Genomic DNA, 24,996 nt, shown 5'->3' with positions numbered 1-24,996 from the left:
TTTTTTAAGATAGGCAAAATATTAAATAATTGCAAACATACGCAAAATTCAAATTGAAAAAACTCAAACACAAACAGGTATAAAACAACAGACTGAGTCGGAATACTTCATTAATATTAAAAATGGCTCAAAGGCCATAAGTTGTGTTAACCGGAGTTACATCCGGTGAGGAAACAAAAAATAAATTGTTAACCCAACCCCATGGTTGGTAAAAATACAACAAAACACGGCATAAAAGTCGGTAAGGAAACAACAATGGCATATTGCCGCAGAAAGTGTGGAGGCCCGCCTAAGGCTGAGGTGGTTGATGCTGCCCCGGCTGAGTTTGGCTGGTCTGGCCCTCGTTATGCTCATCCGCCGGCTCCTCAGTATCAGAGACTTCCCATCCCTACTCAGCAGCCCAATCCTTGAAGCGAGGCGGGGGAGCATCACCCAGTAGCTGGGCATTATACACCTTAGTAGCGTAATCATACCTCAGCTTATAGACCTCAAAGCTTATTTCTGGGTAAAGGAAGCTCCAGGTGATCTTCAGCTGGGCCAAGTTGTCCCGCTCATTCTCCTCAGTCAGCCGTTTTTGCTCTTGGGCAAGCTCGTCCGACTGGTTGTTTCGCAGAGTGACAAGTTCAATCCCTAGGCGGGTAACGTCTGCTCGGAGATGGGCGTTCTCCTTGTCAGCATCTTCTAATGCCTTGAGATCTGATTTGGCATCCTTCAGCTTCTTATCAAGGTCATTAGCCCGACTGTTAGCTTCGTCATTTGCAGCCGTCAAATTCCGAATCAGCTCCTCCTTTTTCAACTCTACTGATTTAATCTTTAAATTACACATATAATCAGAATATTCAGCAGAGTTGAGGTTTTCAAGGGCCCTCCGTTTGGCGTCATTTACCTCTTCTTGCTTCCGCCTGAAGGGGCCCCGGAGACTGTCCACTCTCAACATCACCTGAGACAATAACAGCCGGTTTATGAGTTACTTAGCCAAATTAAAGATAAAAGATATCAAGGTGGAGGGGTTTATTACCTCAGCCAGTGGACCCATTATCTGGTCAAAGTCCACGACCTGCAGATCAGGTATGAATTCTTCTCAGACCGGGTGAGGGTCCTCACCATCCGTTTTGCAAAACCCGCAAAATCTGGCTCATTAGAAGTCAGATCTGCATCAAAAGTAATACTCTGTGAGATAGAAGCAGCGTAGTCGGCACTCATCCGTTGCCGGCTGCTGACCGACCCTTTAGAGGGATCAACCTTGGTCTTGACTCTCAAAAAATCAAGTGGCCAGGGTATTTCAATCCGTTCCTTACCTTAGGCTTCCGGATGGGTCTCCGGCTTCTGCTCCTCCCCAGGCGTTGCCGCACCGCCTGCAACATTAGGAGGCTCGCCACCCTTCGATGTCGTAGACACATCCGGCGCCTTCTGCTGCGAGCGTTCTGAGCTTTCGCTCAGTTTTCTCAGCACAGCAGGGGATTTGCCCCCGGTCATTGGACGATCGGATTGGGCAGATGATTGTGTTTGGGGAGGAGGAGGGCCCTTCCTGGCGGCTTTAGCAGCCGGAGTCTTCTCCAGATCGTCTCCTTGCCTTTTGAGCAACTTGAAGAAGGATCGTGAGATCTTCTTGACGGACTCTTGAGAAATAAACAAAGGGTAAGTATACCCAACCGGAAAAATTGTAAAAGAAAAGGAAATATGCAAACACATAAAGCCTGGCGGTCTTACCCCGCCTTTCTTGGAATCTTTAGCCTCGACGGCTGCCTTCTTGGCAAGTGCCGCCTCTTTGCGCAGCAGCGCCGCAGACTTAGCCGGTGTCTTCGCCTGGTCTACCATTCTCAAGGCTTCGTCTGCAAGAACAAGAATTTATGGTTAGAAGAAATTATGGCAAGTTTGCAATTAAAGTAAAATAACAATCATTCCGGATGAGAAGTATTCTACCCTTGGGAAACATGGTACTTAGCCCGCAGGCGGACAAGAAGCACTTGTCCTTGAAGAAGTCCGGATGGGGAATCCAGTTTTTGGGTACAATGATGTGAGTCCTATCCCCCATGGGCTCAGTTGTTGTTTCAAAGAATCCCGGCTCAATTATTTGCTCCCGGGCCTTAGTAGATAGCGCCGGGAGAGGGCATTTACGTCCAAGAAGAGTCGGCTCAGTATTGTACCGGCGCAGTGTCCGGTTGTGTCTTAGGGTGGGGGAGGAAACCAAATAAAACTTGTCCTTCCACCCGGACCATTTGGACACTTTCTCTAGAGTCATCAAGTATTGGGGCAAGGTAGTCAGAGTATACCATGCCCCATTGCCGCCTAGGGCCTTGTTCAAGTAGTGCATATGAGCGAAGGCAGAAAAACTAGGGTTTATATTTTGAAACTCGCAGGCGGCGATGTAACTTAGAATATTCACCCACGAGTTGGGGGTGAGCTGCCAAACCCCTACATCGTACCCCTTAAGAATTTTCCTGATTCCGGGGTGTAGGGGGAACCGGAGGCCGGCTTCGATAAGGGCCTCGTAGCAGATGATGTAGTCGTCTGCATGGTCAATGTCATCGCCCCAGGCCATTACGGCATCAGCCGGAGGAACGATAATCTCCCAACCCTTTCCAAAGGGATGCTTTTCCTTGAAGGCCCTGAATCCGCTATTAAGGAGGGGAATGTTACCCGGCAGCATCCGGGTCCTTTTAGGGTTGGGGTTGTCAGCGACCTTGGGCGGCTGCTGATAGTCAGCCGGCAAAATTGTCTTGGTCAGAGCCGGAAGATTCGGCCCTTGATGCTTGGCCGGCCTTAGCATCGCCGGCTTCATTAGAGGAGGCGGCTCCCTCACCGTCTACCTCTCATACCCCAGAGCTCCCGGAAGTAGAGGAAGCCTCTTCGTCAGATCCGCTCTCCTCCCAATCCCTCTGTTCCTCGTCCGGGAACACCTCATCGGCTGGCACTTCCATAGTGCGCCGACTCCTAGACCGTCTGGCCGTCTGTTTCGTTCTGTCCATAGTGTCCTGCACAGACACAGAGAGGGAGGAATTCGGAGATGAGCATATTGGTTCCGAGAGTCCAGAAGAGGCACCCCCTGTTCTAAACTCAGCCGTTCCGGGGGATTGGTTGAGTGTCCTAAGCAGTGCCGAGTGAGTGGATTGGGAACTCATTTATATTCTCTAAAAAGCTAGGTATACAGGCGGAGAAAAAATGGTATACAAATTGAAAGGGAGGAAAGCTAAAATGGTACAGGCGGTTACCTCGCTTTTTCTCTGGAAAAATCTGAAAACCGCTACAGCCGGTAAACCAGGTGTTGAACTGCTAGCACTCGAAAGCTTGAACTTGCGGTGACGCAGACGGAAGCAGAGCACTTCTCTATAGAATCTCTCTCTTTCTCTCACTAAAAAGTCAAATGTGAACGTAAGGTGTGAAAGGGGGGGTAACTTTCTATTTATAGAAAGTGAAAGTGGGGGGAAATTTTTGATTTGAAATTCAAAAATTTTACCCGTTACTGTTCACCCATGAAGGGTGGACACGTGTCACAGGCCCCATGTGATATGCACGTGCAACCTGTGAGGGCAAATGTTTAGGGTAAAAATACCCTAGACACGTGGACTAGTGAGAGGAAGCCACGTGTCGAGCTCAGGATGGCCCACGTGGCCTAACATCCTCTTGACACTTGGCGCCCTCAGATATACCTCTGAAATTGCGGCCTTCAAGGCCCCAAATCCCTAGAAGCGCCGTTTTACGGCGCAGGCCACTCAAAGTAGGTTTAGTGACCTAGATAGGGGCACGCTCTCCTAGGACCCTATAAATAGGGAGATATTTCCCAACTTGAGGGGGACATTGAATCATTTATTACACCTGCATTCTCTCACATCATTGAAAGATCTGAGCTTGGAATCCGAGCAAATACCCACTTAAATTTTCGTTCTCTTTATTCTCGTTCAGGTTACTAACTTGATCGTTGGAGGCGGAGCTCCACCCACCCGGAGTCTCTGCTATTTTGTAGGTACAGCTCAGCCGGATCAAACTTCGTGACGTAACTATCCTAAGGGACAAAAACACCCAAAACACCTTCTTTTTGTCATGTGCACGGTTAATTTCTTATGAAATGTGTAGTAGTGTATTTGACAAGTTCTTGCGTTCGTTGCAATACTATTTTACTAGAGTGGTCAAGCTTGGACCTTAAGCAAGCCTTTCTCTCATGGAAATTTTTGTGTGTCTTTTGCTAGGTACATGATTTGATATACTTTGGTGCTTTGATTTGGATGAAAGATCAATGAAGTTTGACTCCTACTTTTGCTAGCATATGGAAGGCAAGGTTCAATTTTTGAGGAAATTAGCTTTGAAAGGTTTAATTGGGTCATTTGCGGGTATTTACACCCACCTAATATCCGGTAATATTCTTCCTTGCTCTTTCTCAAGTGGATGATGACTTGTTGGACATATGTTGGTTTGTTGGATTGATCTCCTTGTTTTTCCCTCCAATGGTTTCAATGATTTATGTTTGAGTGTATTGTATCGTTAAAGCTTTGGGGAGGGTATTCTATCATGATTGATGGAATGTTAATTCATATATGCTATGCACCTTTGTATATGCATTTCCATGTTCTATATCTTGAAATACTCCAAAAAAAAATTTGTTTCCATCAAGGCAAATTTGCAATGTGTTTTGTTTTGTTCTTGCTTTGGACATAATACTTTTGGACTTGTATAGTTGAATGTTTTTCTTCTAAAATGGTAACGGTGTGCATGGTTTGAGAGTATATTTGGTTGATTATAGCATAGAGTATGATAAGGTAGTCGTTTAGAACTTTTGGAAACTTGAAGCTGGATTCTATTTGTTTTTTAAAATTTGCAATTGCTCCCTTTTGGTGAAATTGAAACTAATAGTGAATTTTTGCTACAACCTTGTGAGGTTTCATGATTTTCAAGCCTTCTACATATCTTGCATGAGTGGCATGGATCCTTGACTATTGCGGACCTAATATTGAATCTTGACTCGTAATTCTCAAACACAAGACCGAACCATCTAGGGAGGACAAAGACATCTTTTCGGGGTGGTAATTTTTCTTTTTCTAGGATTAATCTTCTTTATTTCTAGTTATTGGGTTCACATTTACCTTGTTGCTAACCATTTGAGCCTTTTACCTTCTTTTCAAGCCACATCTTTAGAACTTTGAGCCTTTTATTTCTTTTTGTTCCATTTTTTGTTTTTGTGAAGCAAATGATCACGTTCTTGGAGATTGTGGTGTATAAGTATGGATATTGGTTCCTTTTGTAAGCAAGCTTGTGTTTTGTATATATTTTGTGAATAATGGCATGAATGATGGAAAAAGCCGTCCAAAGTTAAAAAAAAGGCATAATAAATGCAAAGTTGTAAGAGCCGTCCATAGTTAAAAGAAGTGAGGACAATTGCTTTGAAAATATGACAGCAACAAAAAAAAAAAGTGAAAATGAGAAAATTCAAAAATATTTTGATGTGAATCATTCTCCCTTTCTAAGCATTAAGGACAATGCTTCATTTAAGCTTAGGGCAGAAGCGTTTAGGCTTTTTGTATATATGTTTGTGAGTATAGCTTTGAATAAGCTTGGGGGTGTTAGTTTGTTTTTGTTTGGTGACTACTTGATTGTAATTCTAAGAAATGGCCCGTTCTTTGCTTCACTATTAGGGATACCACCAAATTTTTAAATTTTAGCCTACCCTCACCCTTTTTTCCCTTACGTTATAACCATTGGGAAAGACCTTTTGACCTAGAGGTTGAGTCACATATTGAGGGAGGGCATTATTAGTTTGACCAAGGGAGGGCATTATTAGTATTTAGGTTGGTTAAGTGTTTTTAAATTTAGTTTGACCAAGGGAGGATTAGTTTCAAAGACCTAGTTCCACCTCTCGTCACATCATCCCCCCATTCTAACCTTGTCTTCTTTCTGACCGCTTGAAGGAATAGAGGCACTTGTCACCTGACCGGCTAAGGAATCTCCCCATTACCGCCAGACAATAGGTATGTTTTTGAACTTCCTTCACAGTGTAGGGTCACTTCATGTCAATCATCACACGTATCTTCTCTAGGTTAGCCATTATCCCCTTTGATTAATTAATAATCCGAGAAACTTACCAGACTAAACACCAAATACACACTTCTTGGGATTGAGCATGACATTGTGCCGCCTGAGTGTGGTGAAGGTTTCTTGGAGGTCAGCAAGGTGATCCGTCTGTAGCTTGAATTTTACTATCATGTCATCAATGAGCACCTCTATATTCCTCCCAATCTAATTAATGAATATAGTATTAATCATCCGTTGGAAAGTAGCAGGCGCATTTTTCAAGCCAAACGACTTCACAGTATAACAGAATAACCCTTGATCAGTGAAAAATTTCGTCTTCTCTTGATCTTTTTCCCACAAGGGAATCTAATGAAAGCCAGAGTAAGCATCCAAAAAGCTCATGAAGGCATGTCTTACAGTAGAGTCGACTAGATTGTCAATCTTCGGGAGTGGGTAACTGTCCTTTGGACATGCCTTGTTCAAGTCAGTGTAATCTACATGTAGATATCTAATTTTGGTCTCCCATTCAGACTAGAAGTGCTATGAAGAAAATAAAACCATCTTTGTGCTGGATCAATATGAAGAATACTTATGGACAACTGATTAAGCCACAAGAATATAAAACAACTAGCTAAAACAAAAAACAAAACGAATTAAAGTCCAATCAACTAAGCCCGATCGGTAATTGGGCTTAAACCCAAAGTTAAAACCTTATTTTGACGGAGTTAGAGGCACCTAGGATAAATAATAAAGATGCTGCAGAAAAATCTAAGCGTATCTCAATGTCACGCTTGTCTGGCGCACGCAACTCATGAGGTTGCGCGTGACACCCATAGCAGCGAAAGATTCCGAATATCATAAAAATATAAAATTGAACCTTACTATAATACCACACCCAAGATGTTTAGTTGCGCTGCCCATAGCAGCGCACCTAATTCACTTGCGCTGAGCATTTGCGCGCAAACCATTAAGATGCGCACGGCACTTTCTGCGGTAGAACACTCGAAACCCTAAACACACCCGTTCCTTAGCTTATAAATAGGGGCTTAATACGAGGCTTAAACAGACAGAAATTAACCCGAAATACTGGCAGAAACTTTATGAACTTATGTACTATCAACCCTCTTGTCCTAAACACTCATCACCCCTTTATTACTTGTTACTACGGTGGAGGTTCCTAAATAAGATGGAGTCTGTAAGTGTTTTAAACGAAGATCTAGCAAGGAAAAGTGGTAACTTCCCGAGCACTTATATCAATCACCTTTTCATTTCTTATTTAAATCACCTTTAATTAATTAATTCGAGTTGCTTGGTCATTTTAAATAAACTTTTAATTAATTAATTTCACATAGTATTCTTTCATCAATAAACAAGATTCGGAATACTATGTTTAATCAAGGCCTATGAGAGTCCTACAACCTTTGTTAAACCCATTTTTCAAAGTTTCCAGACAGATGTACATCCTCAAGAAAATAGGGCGTTCTAGTCTGTCTTCACCTTCAACTACCACATACATCCCACTATTTAGATTATACTTAAGCACAACTTTTCCATAATCCCAAACCCTTGAATATTGCTCTAAAGTTGACCCATAAATCATCAATTTTGCTCTGGCTCTTGCTAGCAAAGCCAAAGAGTAACCAATCTGTATTCCTAGCTCATTTAGCACCCTTGCTCTAAAGCTCTTAATTTTCCATGTAATATAGCTTCTCCCACTAGTGGAAGAATTGTCATTCGTAACAGGCTATTTGTAACGGGCAAAGCTAAGCCCGTTACATTAAATATATCCGTAACGGTCGAAATAGGAGTCCGTTACAAATAAATAATATTCGTAACGGGAAAAATATTTCCCGTTACAAATATATAATACTAGATGAAGCCCGTGCAATGCACGGTTTGTTTGAATTTTTATAAACATTTTTTTTTATTTATGTGCTAAAAATATATACAAATATATAATAATTACCATTTATCTTCTATTTCAATTGAATCTCCAACTTCGTTTACAACCATGCCAACCACATCTTGTAGGACAAAGTGATATACGAAACAAAAAAAAAAAAAAAAAAAAAAAAACAATTAAAAGACATTAGTTAAGCAAATGATAACACTTTATAAATTTTTTAAAAATAAAAATACGAAATATGTAAAATATATACCGGGGAGTGTTGCATTACTACGGAACTTATCTAAATGTTGCAATTGAACAAAATCAAATCTATACAACGGAATTCTATTATTATCTGCAACGCCTTTGACAGTTGTATTTTGAACTACACGATATTCATTCTTTAATTTTTTTTCTAAATTATGATAAACATTAATATGCATGTAGGATTTTTTTTTTTTTTTTTTTTGAGACATCACCGTAGGATCAATTTGATGAATTGGATTGTTATATTTCATCTTGACTTTTAATATTTTAATAGTTTTTATCCTATGTGGCACACATCAAATCCTACAACATAGCACATTTTATCCTACATAGCGCAAAATCATAATTTTATGTGGCACTCTATATTTTTTTAAAAATAACAAAATCCAATGTGGCACTCTAAAAACGCGGGAAAAAACTCACCTTTAATTTTTTTTTTTTTTTTTTGAGGCATCACCGTAGGATCAATTTGATGAATTGGATTGTTATATTTCATCTTGACTTTTATAATTTTAATATTTTAATAGTTTTTATCCTATGTGGCACACATCAAGTCCTACATAGCACATTTTATCCTACATAGCGCAAAATCATAATTTTATGTGGCGCTCTATATTTTTTTTTAAATAACAAAATCCAATGTGGCTCTCTAAAATCGCGGGAAAAAACTCCCCTTTATATATATATATTAGATTCGTAACAGGCAAAATATTTCCCGTTACAGATATTATATAATTTGTAACAGGCATATTATGCCCGATACAAGTGAGGAGCCCAGCCCATTAGTCACTAATATTAGGGTTTCCTTACTCTCTAGCCGTCAAACATGCCCTCCCCCTCTTTTTTCTCTCTCCTCACTCAATCGCTCTTTCTTTCTCTTTTCCTCACTCAATCTCTATTTCTCACTCTACTTCTAATCTTCTATCATCTCATTTTTTCAATTTAAATTCCTCAATTTTTGTTGCTTTACTCTCAAATTTGGTTTTATGTGGGATTTGTTGGTTTGTGAGGGTGGTGTTTATGGCCGAATCTGACGACTTTCTTTGTTAATAGCTTCATAGCTGTGAATTTCGTCGTGAAATCTAGTTTCGTGGTGGTGGGATGGCTATTGGGCACTAGCACTATGCTTCACTGTGGCAAATTTACTCTTTAATGGTGCCTCTTCCTTTCGCACACAATACTTGCCTTCCTCTACCAGCATATTCAGGTTATTTCAACCATTTTTTTTATTTATTTTAGTCTGAATTTTTCTATTTCTCAGTTTTTAGATTATTTTGTAATTGTAAATTATTTATGCGTTTTTTTGCTTCTTTATATAATTTTTCTAGGGTTTTACATTGTTTTTTCTGGTAATTGAGGTACTATATGGTTTGATTATGTTATGATTGTCAATTTTCTGCATTTTTATGTGTTCTTAAGTACGGATTTTAGGCTAATTTGTCGTTGATTTTGGGATTTTGAGATACTATCTGCTTTGGTCTAGAAGTTTCTCACAAATTTAGGATATGCATGTTGGGTGTTTTTATATTTTCATTTTTTACTCAATTTTTTTTGTTAATCTTTTTATTTGAATTTTCTTCTTTCGATCTCTTGAATTATTTGTGTTTGTTATTTTAGTGTTATTTCGTTATTTAATGAATATTGGTTTTGATGCTTATTTTACATTTTTGAACTTTGTCTTGATTTTTTGGATTATTTGTGGTGTTTGAGATATTTCCTCCACCCTTCATCCTTCTTTCTACAAAACTAGAAAAAAAAAATCATCAATGTTGAGTGCAATTTCAGCTCCAAATAATCTAATACCATTTTCAAAAACAACCCATTTGGGAGCAAAGCAGTTTGCTCCGAATAGTTTTCGGGTTTTTGTAATTAGTTCATCTTCGAACCCAAAAGAAACCAGCCTTGGAGTACTGACAGGGTAAAGTCGTATCCCCTAATAAAAAATAATTACCTAAATCTCTAACTAAAGTAGATAGGGAAGTAGGGTCGAACTCCACATGGAAACAGGTCTTTTTAATTCTAATTAATTATTATAATCTAAATTATCTAAGTAACCAATAATTTTAGGTATGAATTCTATACTACGAAGAATAAGTTTAGGGAGAAAAGAATCAATAATAAGGAAGCCTAGGGTCACAGGTTCACCAATAATTAATATTCCGGGATAGAACGAAGTAATTAATAATTAACAATACATAGATAACATGATTAACATGCTCTCGCAATTTATTAATCAACAAAGATCTAACAGGCTCTCGCAATTTACTAGACCTAAGTTCCTATTAAAATTAGCCTTTAATATTAAATCAACATCTGCACGATTCATCAATTCAATATTGCTAAACATTCACAATCAAATTACATCTGCTCGATTCATAATCTAATTGCAAAGAATTAAAACAATTCAATACGAAATTGTCGTGCAATATCAATAATCAATAATAACAAACTATCCCTTCATATTAATTATGGATCCCCATAAACCCTAGAATGGAACTACTCACTAATCATCATAACTAAGCCAATCAAGTAAATAATTAAAAGCATAATCAAGAAAGCAATTAAAATAGCTGAAATTAAAAGGGAAGAAATTGTACCAAGAATAAATCTGGAATTAAAGGAAGTATTAAGAACAAAAGTTTAGAGAGAATTTAAGAGAGAGAAAAATACTAAGTAGAGAGAGAAATTCTAAGAAAGAAGGTCCACTAATAATTCCGTACATAATCGTATTTAAACCTTTCCTAAAACAAGAATTAAAACTGAACTAATCAGCTACTAAGAAACACGCGCCCGATCGGGCGAAGGGCCGCCCAATCGGGCCCGCCTTTTTACTCTGCCCTTGCTTGGTATGCTGCGCCCGATCGAGCCTACGCTCACCCGATCGGGCGCGCTTCTTCCTGAGGCTTGCTTTTGCGTGCACTCGCCCGATCGGGCGTATGCCTGCCCGATCGGGCCCGTCTTCTTCTCTGAGGCTTGGATTTCGATTGGGCTCGATTCCTCGGCCCAATTTGGATTTCCTCATTGGGTCTTGATTAATTGATCCAATAGCCTCGGTATCACATACCAAGCCCTTAATCACCGGCTCTCACCGATCCTGGGCTTCAAGAGTGGTCGTGTCCTTCTAGCTTCCGTAGTCGATTCATAAAGCCCGGGAAAATGCACCAAGAGTGCAATTTCCTGTAAAATACAACTAAAACTACGAAAACACTAGAACACACAAATTAGTAATAAAAGTGGCCCGAAAGAGCCAAAAACACTACTAATAACGACCAAGGGACGGGGGTAAAACACTATATAAAATGGACATATCAAGTACACCCCTTGGCTTATTGTTGGTCTTGGTAACCCTGGAAATAAATACCATAGAACTCACCATAATGTAATTTCTCTATCTTTTACACCTTTAATTTTTGGATTTTTGATATTTTTTTGGTTTGTTTGTAGTTTGAATTTGATTGCATAGATTATTACCTTACTATTTTTATGTGGGTTTGTCCAATTTTGATATGTTTAGCTTGATGAGTAGATATTTTGTGTCAATATTTCATCTTTGTTTGGTTTCATGTTTTTTGTAGATTACCGTTGATATATATAGGTAGTTTGATTAATTTTTGGTTATGTGGGAATTTTTCTCAAGTAATTGGAGGATTGAATATAGCACATTTAACAAATTGTTAAATTGGAAATTTAGAATTCACATTTTTGTTGTTTTGTATATGTTGATAATTTGATATGTAGGTCAATTTGGCAACTCAATGAATACGATGATCCTCCTCATTAAGTGAATTAACGATGAGTCTTTTACCGACTGCTATTTTTATGTTTATAGAGTATATAGGAAGAGTGATTTCATAAGCTCTAACACGCCTTTGTTATGTTCTAACCAGGTGGGATTTGAGATGATTGACAAGATCTCACAGACGGAGGGCGTTGTGTTGAACACCATACAATTAAAAGCCTTAATAGGAATAGGTGCTTTCAAATTTTCAGTTTTGTGTTTTTAGCTATATTTTGCTGCCTTTAATGAATCCTGCTTTTTTTGGTAAGGTTACTTTGTTTCTCAATTTTTCATCTTATGGCGTGATCAGTGCAGGTTCAATTGGGGAAGTACCTATTGTCTTGGCCAAACCTCAAGCATATATGAATTAAAGTGGGGAATCGGTATGCTCCTTAATCATTCTTTAATCTTTTAGCTGCTTGGTTGTGTTCCAGAGCTTGTTTTGACTATGAATGATTATTCTGTCTGCACTTTTGTGATTAAATGAATCATTATTATTTTCGATGTAATTGATACTTTGAACATGGGATCCCAAAGAGTTGAAGAATATCTTAAAAATAATATTCATCATAGATTCATAGATAAAGGTCCTGTTAATTTCAAAAAATTCTAATAAGTGTTAGTTTATTAAGATTACTATTCATATTTGCTTATTGCCTTAATGTTGTATACTTGTAGCCACCCTTTTTTCCCTCCCTTCGATGGATTTTATGATTGGTGTTAAATAAAATTTCAAACAGGATCTACTTTATGACAGTTTTAAGTAAGTGGGACAAATGAAGGGTCCATATTTTTTTTACATTGGTAAAAATCCTACCGTAGAATTGTCTTCCAGTCCAAATATTAGCATTAATAACGTGGCTGTTAATTTGTTGAATGATTCAGCAATATACTGAAAGCTTTGGTTGTTTGACTTCTGAGTTTGTAGCATCAATATTGCAGTATAAGCAAAGGAGTAAAATTGTGTTGTCTACTTGTCTTGTACTCGTAAGAGATAATATCAGTGTCTTATCTTACATATAAAACCGAAAAAAACTATGTAGCTTACCTTTTAAATGGCTGCCTTCTGATTTCTTACTGAAACCCACGTAGCTGCTTAAAATACCTTCACAACAGCTTCAAATGGTTGCTTTTTACCTATTGAAGTGATTTAATTTATTCATCATGTCTCTGAGTTGTCCTAGGTTGTTCTTATATATGCTGCTCCTTTCCTTTCTTATGCCTCATTATAGCGCAAGTTATTGTTTAGCATGTTTCTGAGTTGTCCTAGGTTGTTCTTATATATGCTGCTCTTTTCCTTTCTTAAACCTCATTGTAGCGCAAGTTATTGATTAGCAGATGGCTCTAAAATCAGTTATAGTAGCCAAAGCACCTTACTATCTCCAAGCAGAGTTTTTGAGCTTGGATTCTTTACTCCTGATGAGAGGTTCAATAGAATCAGGTATTTGGGTGTATGGTATTACCGCTCCAATCCTAGGATAGTTGTATGGGTTGCTAATAGAGAAAATCCTATTTTGGGTAACAATGGCTATGTTGTAAGTAAAAGCATTTCATTAACTTGTTTTGGTTCTCTCTAATTTTCTTTTATCAAATGGTATCTAAGAAAAAGGAAAATGGTGTTAACACCCTCTTTCTCCTTTCTTTAAACCTTGCTTTCTAGATACGTTCTTTTTGTGAGGTAGTTGTTCATGGAAGTTCCTCTCTAATTAAGCTCTCTTTGTAGATAAATAGCTGAAGTCTTGTATCATTGTCATATTCTCAACTGTAGGTGTGTCATCTTATCATTTTATTGATTATGAATTTTATTTTGTTTCTCCATATTAAACTCTTCTAAAATTACTCATAATTTTTTTTGTTAATATTTGCTCTTAATTTGACTTGCAGTTCAAAGATTATGACTCAAAGTATTAGTGTTTGTCAATCACTCAAATTTCAAGTATAACTTCTATCTTTAATTGGATACCAGTGACAAGGGAATAAACGCGTTGTCAATTGTCTATCCCTAGATCAAATACAATTTATACAACCTAAACAAACCTAATACGAGTATAAGGCAAGCATAGGGGTCGAACCACAGAGAACGGATAAACACCACCAAATGTTATCGACAATTAAGCTAGTCCGGAATAGGGGATAAATAAACTAAAGTCTAAAGATGCTAAAACAAGAAATAAAACATTAAGGAAAATGGTTTAGGTATAGCATTCACTTGAACATAAACAAAGGCATAGAAATTGAATTAATTATGAACTAAACATGCTCGAATATCGAAATAAAGGATCCAATCTAGTCGCCTTCCGGGGTCAATTGGCTTCTCCTAACATAGCCTCTATGTTTCCACATTAGAACCATATACTAGGAGGTACTATTAAATAACAATCGATAGTAATGAACCTTAACTAAGTCAACTTCCGTTTCTTGTTAGCAAAGATTCACCTTTAATCAACCAACAATGTGCACTTGCAAGAAGATTAAAGAATATCAAGCATATAAAGACTTTAATCACAAATAAATCAATTCTAAACCCTAGAACATGCTCATGCTCAAGGTGGGGAAATTACTCACTAATCATGTTAATAACAAGATTAATTAACAAACAATCAAGGATAAACATGATTAACAAGCAATACCAATAACTAAAATAATAATCAAAATAAAACAAATAAAAATAGAGGAGAGAGAGTAAGAGATTGCTCATTAATTGAAGATAAAGGTCTACAAAGGATTGAACAAGCTCCTTCTTCAAAATTCCAGTTCATTTAATGAAGAAGTCCCACTTTCTCTCTCTACCAATGAAGACTAATCCTAACCTAACCTAAAACTAATTAGAGAGAAGAATAGATAGTTATTGAGTGTCCTGTAAATTACCCCAAAAATGGGTATTTATACTAACTTAATAAAACTAGGAAAAATAGAAAAGGAAAAGTCAAAAAAATCAGAAACTAAAATAAAAATAAAAATAAAAGAAAGAAAAGAAGAAAAAGGGAAAAGAAAAAAAATAAAAATAAAAGAAAAACAAAACCCACAAATCCCCCCAAAAACCATCAGACCCCATTTCCCCTTTCGAAATTCATGGCAGCTTCAATATTCATCATCGAACAACCATCATCAATGGCTCAAAATCATCACCGACATCTTCATCAACCAACAATCAATCAAGGTCGTTCAATTTTCATTAAGACTCGCGTGAGAAGCTCGTGTAATGGTTCGATCGAACCGGTGGCTGGTTCGACCGAACAATGGGGTTGGTTCGGTCGAACCAAGGGTATGTTGGACCACTCCTCTTCGAATAACAAAACCCACAAAGTCTCTGACTCGAAGTTCGGCCGAACACTCATTGATTTGCTCGAACTTGATTAATTTGCTAATTGTTCTGATTTTTGGGTCGATTGGTTGCTTAATTGGTGGTGGTTGTTGACGGTGGTGCAGGTGCGCTGATTGTTGTTTTTGTGAGGTGAATTGGAGCAGGGGATAGGAATGCGTGGCTGGTTTGGGCAATTGCGGCTGCGCGTGAAGGTGGTGGTTGGTGCTGGTGTGTGATTGCTGTTGTTGTGAGGTGAATTGGATGCGTGGCTACTCTGTTTGCGGAAGCTGGTGGTGGTGAATTGTTGCTGGTTTGTGGGAACGGTGGCTAATGGCGTTGGTTGCAGCTATTGATTAGTTTGGTGGGCTGCTGGGTGGCTGGTGTAGTGGGTTGTTGGTGTTGTGAGGTGGTGGTAAGGTGAGAGCAGTGGGTGTGATGCGTGAGTGAAGGAGAGGGAGCAGGGGAGTGAGATGCTGTTGCTTGGGGTGGTGTAGGATAATGAAGGGTGTGGTGATGGATAAGGGGCAGCAGGTTTGTTTGGCGTTTGACTCAACTTGGAACCCGAACCCACTTGACATAAAACCCGAACCCCTACACACAAAACCAAAGGAAGGAATTGGGAAAAAGAATATGAATAAAATAAAATGAAAATAAATAAAGGACGAAATAAAACAAAACCAGGACAAATAAAATAGAAATAAATAAAATAGAAATAAATAAAATAAAATAGAAAAAGAGAAATAACACTAAACTAATAAAAATTAAATAAAACTATACAAGTAAATAAAATCAAATAAATAACAAAATAAACTTAAAACTAATAAAAACTAAACAAAAACTATATAACAAAAGAAAGTAAAATAAAATAACAAAATAAACATAAAGCTAATTAAAACTATGGAAGTAACAAAGGAAAGGAACGAAATAAAATAAAACGAAAGCAAATAAAATACGAAAATAAACTAATTCTAATAAAAACTACGAAAAGAACTTAAAACACGACAAAATTACCAAAATAAACAAGAAATATTATTAAGAGAAAACAAGAGAAAGAAAGGGAAAATAAACACGAAAATAACCTAAACACTACCCCTAGGAGTGACATAAATGTCACTTATCAAATTCCCCCAAGCTAAACCTTTGCTCGTCCTCGAGCAAAGCTAAGGCAGAAGAGAACAAGATGGAATTATTGAAAGAAAAAGAAACAAAATAGAAACAAATAGAAAGAATGTACACTAACTCACTGTCGTAGGAATCACGGTTGTTTTTAGCTACAACAAGCCCTTAAAACCCCAAAGTCGCTTATGAGGACGAGTGAGGTCTCGTGAGGGTTTCCTAAGAGCTTAACCCACAACTCTTGACAAAAACCAAAGCAAGGCAATAAAAGAAAAAGAAAAAGAAACATGAAAACAAAGAGCAAAACACAAGTTCATATATGGACAAGAGATAGGGACAAGTACTAGTGAATGCAAACCTTTCTAAATAGACAAATGTATGCACGTTCCAAGATGTCAATGGTTGATTGAAACATAAGACATGCTAAGAATAGAGAACTACTTAGGACTCAATCCACCCTAGCCCCAACTAATCGGGCCACGTTCTCTCCACTAGCTTCAAATTAACCCTTAAGCTAGCTTCTCAAGATTCCACGAAGGAACCGGAAAAAGATAAAGAAATGAAAAACTTTGAGAAGGTAATCCCGACGTCTCAACTATGCATACTCTTTCCATAGGTTTGAAGTCTATCTCCCTCCACCGTTCTTTTGACCTAACCCACTAGAGTCCAAGGGTCTTTTTATTGGCTGTAACGTAGGGCTAAGGGTTAAGGCGAGGTAAAAATTTAAAATTTAAAATTTGGTGATATTTCCTAAGTGAAGCAAAAAGTGAGGCCGACACTCAAAATCAACTAAATAAGTCACTAAATATTAAACAAAAATACCAAAAATGTCATTCCCCCAAGCTTATTCAACACAAACACACAAAATATACAAAATGAAGGAACGATCCCCCAAGCTTGAACAAAGAATTGTCCTCAATGCTTAAACTAGGGAAGAAAACGAAACCATCGAAAATATTTTTGTTCTTTTGTTTCTTTTCCAATTTTTTTTCTTTTTTTTTTTTACTTTATTCATTTTCCTTGCCTTTTTAACTTTGGACGGCTTTTTCTTGAAACTTCACTTGATTTTCATAAATTTGCCTCATTCTTTACAAGTTAAACTCTAACCAAATCTCAAAGTGCTTCTTGTTTATGATCAACATTCTCAAAACTCAAACCTCACATGCCAATGCTTCACTAACTATAAGGGTTGGTTAACATAGGCCATTTAGGTTTGTAACATGGTTTAAACAAGAGCGGGAAACATAAGCTCAAATTGGTTAGCAAGTTGGTTTATGCAAAATACAAAATCAAATTTGTAACAAAACAAAAAGAAGATAAAGAAAAAAAAATGAGAAAGAAGTGCCCTTTTCCTCCCCTAGAGTGCTTCGGTCACGATCTTGGGAGCTATAAGTCAAAACAAGGATCAAGACATGCATAGCTAAGGATCCAAATGCGCCACACAACAAAGTGATGAAGGCTAGAACAATGTTACCTCACACGGGATTATAACTAAGCAAATACCAACTAAGGGTGTCAAATCCACTATAGAGAGCAACACCATCTTACCACATACCCGCGAACTAGGGCTTCATGGATTCCTAAAAGTTCTTAACCCGGCTACCTTAGCATGTAATTTCCTAGAGTCAACCAATGACACTCTCAAATCGTGCACACATTAATCACTTAGGAAGAAAGGTATTCAAGAGTAAACAAATCCAAAAGATATAATGTCCAATTAAGAATAAACAAAACACAATTTTGCTAAACTTGCCTTAAAGTAAACAAAAATCTTTTTGGATTTTCCAAAAGCATGAAAAACATGGAAATGAATATACTCATGGCATGGCATATATGAATCAACATCCCACCAAACATGATAGAATACCCTCCCCCAAGCTTGAATGAAACCAAGCTCTCAAATCACTATCAATGAAACCAAGGAGGGGAAAACAAGGAATAATTAATCCAACATTACCAACACATGATCTTCAAGTCACAATAAGTAAGAGAAAGAGGGAAAAGAAGGATTTTTGAAGTCAGTGTCTTCTCTGAACTAGGGGCTTGAATCTTCATCCTCATCTGACCCATGTAGAGACCTCGGTTCATATAAATCACTGTCCTCCTCCCGCAGCTCAAGATTCTTACACCCAATGTCCTTCACTAGCTGATTCAGCTTCTGATCTGACTGCTCACCAACATAACCAACCTTTAAGCTTTTCTCCACCACCACTGCTAGACCTCTTCTGGTTTGTATATGCCACTCTTCTTGTTCCTTTTCACTGCCATCCAAATCTTCTTAACCAGCCTTTCAATCAATGTCCAAATCACTTAACTCATAAGAAGATGAACCTGACTCACAATCCTCATCCTTGAATAACCTTTTTTTTACACTTTCTCACTAATTTAATTTTCCTGTTCCCCTTCTCCTGCTCATTCACCTCACAAGAAACACCCTTCCCCTTCTCACTCACACCACTCACAGCCCCTCCTCCCCAGATTCTTTGACAAACCTAGGGCTTCTCCTGCAACCAGCTTGAATAGGTGTTTTTAGCTTTGTTAGGTTTCAGTTTTAATCTAGGTAAGGTAGTTTTAGCCGCCTCACTCTTAGTACACTTACTCAACATCGGGCTACTCCTAGACTCTAGCACAATGCTCAAATCTGGGGTCTTTTTGGTTTTTGTTGGGCCTTTTAATTTAGAGAAATTTTGTGTTTGAGAGGGATTGCTGTAGGAAGGGTTTGAATTTGATGGGTTAGATCCATTATCATTTGGACTTGGGTCAGTTGGATTAGAAGGGGGTGGATGTGATCCAGTTGCAAATGGGTTAGATGTGGTTAGGTTATCCAAAATAACATCAGGAGGGTACCTACCCCACTCTTCCAACCCCACAGTTTGAAACAGCTCCACACGTCCTTTAATGTGTTTGGACTCTAAGAAGCCCCTAACATCATCATCATTATCAATTCTCTTCTTCCCAGCTGCCCAAGTCCTTCCCCTTTCCTTATACCACAAACTATAAATCTCAGGAGCCTCCTTAAACCCTAAAGCTATTAACCCTTCATTACACAGAAACCTTAAATAAGTCACACTCCTCACATATGACACTGGAACAACATACTTCCGGTGAATAAACCCACCTTCATAAACCAAATACTTCTTCCCCCTACGCTCCTTTTCCACAAACCATCCAAATAACCTCAGCTTAATGTCAATAGTCTCATCCTCACCATCCATATTTCTACAATTAAAGCAAGTCCAACAAACGACAAATCAATTTTTAATTCACCCAACACAATACATAAAGTAACAATTATAAAACAAACACATAATACCACATTACTGTATACCCACACATGATTAGTTAATGGCACAATTATGGAATAAATTAACAAATCTAAACACAGAAAACTAGGGTTTACTAAAACAATTATTTTGTCTAAATTGCCCACATTAACAATATAATATTGCAAATTATCCACAAATGATGCTTTATTGGACCACTACAAGTACAAAAAGGGTTCTTACCTGTCAAATGGTGTCAGGAGAATCTTCAAGCTTCCGCTTCAGCGATGAAGTTGACGCTGCTTCCAGTAGGACCTCCTCCTTAAATCACCTTCTTACACGCACACAAAAACCCTAAATCTGAGGATAAGTTAGATAGAGAAGTAGATTGACCAAGTGAAAGAGAGAGGAAGAAAGATTCGAAAAGAAAAAAAGGGAAAAAAAAAAGACTTCAACTTGGTCAATTATGGAGGTTGGGAAGAATTAATGGGAGAAGAGAGAGAAAGGCAGAACAGAGTTACGGGGAGAGAGAAGGAGTTAGATGGAGGTATACATAGTTAAGAGTGTAGGCCCCACTAACGTTTCTTTATTAGAAACTGTTAAATTGTAGTTAATCTAACCGTTTATGTGTTTGGGTGGTAGTAAAATAATAATAAAAAAAAAAATCAAGGGGTAGCAAATGTGAAGCAAGGAACTTTCCATGGTACCAAATGTCAAATTTTCGTAATTTTTACACAGATTTGTTTGTTTTTTTTCGTCGCTTACAATTGATTATCTATTAACAACCACTGTGATAAAATTAATTTCTTATGGGAGGTAGCTAGATCTTTGAGCCTAGATGTATATGTTGCCCATTGTATATTCCCTAAGGAGGGAGTATGGATACCATACTTTTTTTCATTAAATTTTTTTTATCATTTTCCATATTAAAGTATGATATCATTATTAATACTAATTGTAAGATACTTCTTCCCTTGTATTACTTTTCTTCTATTGTTCATTTCTTAAGAATGCTGCAACTATATTGATGTAATGTCCTATATAATCTAGGAGAAACAGCTGAATCGAACTTTATTTAGCTTAGTATGTGATGGACATACTTGATCATATTCCTTATGGATATAGTGCACAATTCTATTTATCATCTATAATGTTCGAATTTTTTTGGAGCATAAATTGGAAAGGTAGAAATTATCAACAAGAAAAAATGTAGCTATGATATTTCATTAATGTTGGGTCATATTTTTGGTTATTTGTCCTGCTTATTGTGATAATATGTTTTGGATAAGATATTAACTGTCTTTTTTACACTTATAATGTCTCGTGATAAATTGATAATATGCAACTTAAATTATAATATCTTTTTTAGCTAGATATTGTCACTAGATGAACGACTATAATATCTTTTTCGCTATAGGGGAGGGTGTGGAGAGATAGGTTGTATTAGTGTATTATATTGCCAAAATGACTTAAAACAAGTTCACTTAATAATTTTGCTTCAATTCCCATGTCACCTCTGTATATGTTGGGAGTATAATTTATGGCTTCATGCTTCTACTTATAAATTGACTCATTTTCATAACTATTGTGTGCTCAATGTTGTTTCTTGTTTCCCTTCCCAGAAGCCCATCTTGCTTAAGTTGTAAGTATGGCACATTATTCAGCTTATTTGACTTTTTGTTATGATTTGTGAGTAGTAAAGCAGTTTCCCCATCAAATTTTTTTCTCTCCTCTCTTTCGCTATCCTTGATCTCTAAGCACAAAAGCAAAAAGTATGTGTATGCTTTTATAGGTAAATGAGGGAGTATGATTAGTACAACAAATGTTGTATACTAGTATATTTATGAACTCTAGCATGCCTCCTGCTTTTTTGTTTTACTAGTATTTTTTTTGGTATTAATGATTGTTGTATCGAATATTTGAATTATGTTTATATATATTACTCCTTGTACTCTAATTACTATTGGAGTTCGCTAAGTTTTTTTCTTTCTTTCATAATGATGATTTGTTTGTGCCTCAGAAGTCTGAACTCTTCTCTACAATGAAATAAGAAAATTCTGACAATTTGCTGTGATGCGGAAGTGTGAAAGAAAGAATATTTCAACAGGGAGGGATTTCTTGAAAAGCAACCTCTGTGAATTTCACAGAGGCATCGAGTTACAGATCTCTTCTTTAGTGAAAAACAGGTCGTATATTAGAAGTACTTTGCAGGATTGACAGAATAAAGGCTGATGTAGTGATCTTGGCTGTGGGTATCTCTAACCTTCAGGAAATCATAAAAAAAGGTCCGTTATATACTTCCATCATTTGTGCTCGTCAAATACACATTTTGAAAATTTTCATTATGAATGGAGAATGAAGCTGTGAAGCGCAACATAAGAGAGTTTTGATGGATGGTCATGTCTTCTTGAGAAATTTGTTCCCCTTAACCTTTTGAAACCGTAGCTGATTCTGCTTTTCATCATTTGCGGATATAGAAGATAGAGAGCTCTCATTTTTTGTCTTAATTTTTTAGATTAGTCTTTTGTGGTTATATAGCTTAGGTTTTTTTTATTCCTTAGTAAATATGAGTAGTGATAAAGTGATATTAGACTTTGTAAGCTCCACAAGGGCATCAAAGTACAATCATTCAATTTATATAAATGAAATTTCTATTTAATTGTTTTAATGAGATTTATTATTATTATTATATAGTCGTTGCATTAGACATTGTACATCTCAAATTGCGCATAAAGGCGTCGTATTAGGTATGTGGCACCGTGGCATTAGCCATTTTAGCTAATGCGACGGTTATAATGTTGTCGTTTCATTAGATAAATACCCAATGCAACGCCTATAAGGTAGCTGTGGAGTTATGTCTATTTACCGTTGCATTAGGGATAGTGCCACGCCAGCGGATGCCACGGTCTATAACCGTTGTGTTAGGTCTATTACAACGGTTTAAGGGCCCTATTGCAACGAATTTGGGCGTTGCATCAGCTCCAAAATGTAGCAGTGATTGCAAAAGTCGTTATTCTTATTTATTCAATATTCATGAATAGAACAAAATAAACAAGAGTCGCATTGGCTTAAGTGATCAACCAACTATTACTTATTCAATTATATTCTTATTGAACGCAGGAACTATGTGAAATGAATTAATTGAAGGTTCGATTAAAGTGATCAAACAACACTAATTATTTAATTAAAAGTATTTTAAACAAGAACAAAAAGGTGATTGATCTAAGTGCTCGGGAATTTACCACTTCTCTTTGCTACATCTTCGTTTAAAACACTTATGGACTCCTTCTTATTTGGGAACCTCCACCGTAGTAACAAGTATTAAAGGGGGTGAGTGTTTAGGACTAGAGGGTTTGGTAGTTCACAAGTTCACAAAGTTTTTGCGAGAGTTTTAGGCTAATTACTGTAGACACCCATTTGTGTCTCCCCAAAACCAAACCCAATGATGAGTACCTTTCGCGTCGAATCATAATCGAATGAAGTGAAAGTGTGGAAAGTCTAGTGTTGCGGATAGTTTTAATTTATTTTCTCTTCTCTCTGTTTTTGAAAACTTATTTTAATAAAAACAACCAATCCAGTTTGGTTGGTCCATGATATGGGTCCAACAGTAGTGTAGTTGGATGGGGCTTGACAAGACCTTTCCAACGATATATTATAAGCCCAATTCCGATGAATATTGAGGAAGTTATGGCCAATTTACTAAACTGGGCCCGGTTTGAGCCTTATATGCGGCCCAATGATCTAGGAGAGGGCCTAATACGATTTATCATTCCTAATGCAATTAGGAATGGTTTTTAGTCTTTTAGATTCTTCTAGAAGGTTCTTTTCATTCATAATTCAATTAGTATTGATAAATTGACTTTTGTTGACTTTTTAGATTTTTAATTAAAATCAAATAGCATTTTTGAGGAAAATATACGATTTTATCCTCCTGTACGAAAAACTTATCTGATTTGAGAAAGCGCGTCAAAAACAAGCTTGGCGCCTGGAGCTAGGCCTGGCGCCAGTCTGCCAGGGTTGGCGCCAGCTCTGTTTTTCGTGCGCCAATACTATGTTTTATTATTTTATCTTTTTGACTGATTTTCTCTATAAATATCGACGTAAAAACTCCATTTTCATTTGTCAACAATCAGTTTTAATTAATATTCACCTACAATCAGTTTTCATTCGCAATCATTAATTCTCTCTCATTCTCTCTTAATCATTCATTCATCTCTTTCTCTCTCTTTTTCTAAACCTAGTCTTTTGCATACAAAATTCCGCATTCACAAGATTTAGAAACACCTAGCCATATTCGAAGTTGCCTTCGCCCTAGACGTGAAAGGTTTAATTTCTGAGGGTTTGGTCCCAAATCTCTATTTCAATTATTTAATTTAATTGTTTGTTTATTATTTTCCTTGAATTTACTAACGTGTGTATTTTGTTATTAGAAAGAGGTACGAGGCATCAAAGTAAGTGTTTTAATGGTTTTTAATTGATGTTATGATATAGAAATCATGTTTAAATTGTTATTATGATATTCCTAGTATCATGTCTAGGGTAATTTTAATATCAAATATGCTTATTATGATTCCTGCGATGCTTCCTATTCTTTTCCTAATATTTATGATTGCTAGTATCATGTTAGGGTTAAAGATTTGATTTTTATTGTTTAGTGACATGCTAGGGTTTATTATTAATCTTGATAGTATCATTCCTAGGATCTTGTTATATATTGTTATGCTTTAATATTAACATGAACATGATTATGATTATAATTGTTATAATTTATGATGATTATGAATATTATTATTATTTTGATGATGATTATTTTATCTATGATGATATTATGATTATTATTTAGAGATTATTATTATGACTGTTATAATGATGATTATAATTTATTATGATTATTATGTTGCTTGATTTTCGTTGTTATTTCTTGATCACGCCTTTTTATGCATGTTTAAAGGGTATTGGTACTTGTAATCACGCTTAATAAGATATTGAATAATCTTGTTATGGTTAATTGTGATTATAATTTCAAGTGATTGCAAATAATAGTTTATTTGTGCATTAATATTCAACCAACATAGATAAACAGGTTTAGGTTAAATCTAATGATTGCATGTTAGTCAGAAAACGCACATAAATACGATCTGAATAAAGTAGAGACCTGTTATTCGGGCAGGTTCAATCTCTTTTAGGTTGGATTTGTACCTTCATCCCTGAACCCTTATTTGGTTCTAGACCTTATGGAGTTGATGATCTCTTGGATCGTTAAGGGGTGTAACCTTCACCTCGTGAATGATTTACAAGTTCCTAAAACTTGTTGGCGACTCTTTTGCTCTATCTTCTACACGTAGGAAATTTGAGAAATATCCTTCACAACTAGGAC

At 36.9% G+C, this 24,996-nt stretch overlaps 1 long non-coding RNA gene across 1 annotated transcript; it reads left to right on the top strand.

Moving 5' to 3' along the window:
- The first annotated feature begins 8,996 nt into the window (after positions 1-8,996).
- Positions 8,997-22,278, top strand: LOC145556068 (uncharacterized). Its single transcript, XR_014091708.1, has 2 exons — positions 8,997-9,365; positions 21,643-22,278. It is a non-coding gene; the product is annotated as an uncharacterized LOC145556068 (long non-coding RNA).
- The last annotated feature ends 2,718 nt before the right edge of the window (positions 22,279-24,996 follow it).

Source organism: Chenopodium album, chromosome 8 (assembly GCF_948465745.1).
Source record: "Chenopodium album chromosome 8, dcCheAlbu1.1, whole genome shotgun sequence".
NCBI lineage: Eukaryota > Viridiplantae > Streptophyta > Magnoliopsida > Caryophyllales > Amaranthaceae > Chenopodium > Chenopodium album.
This window is presented reverse-complemented; position numbering and strand designations above follow the sequence as displayed.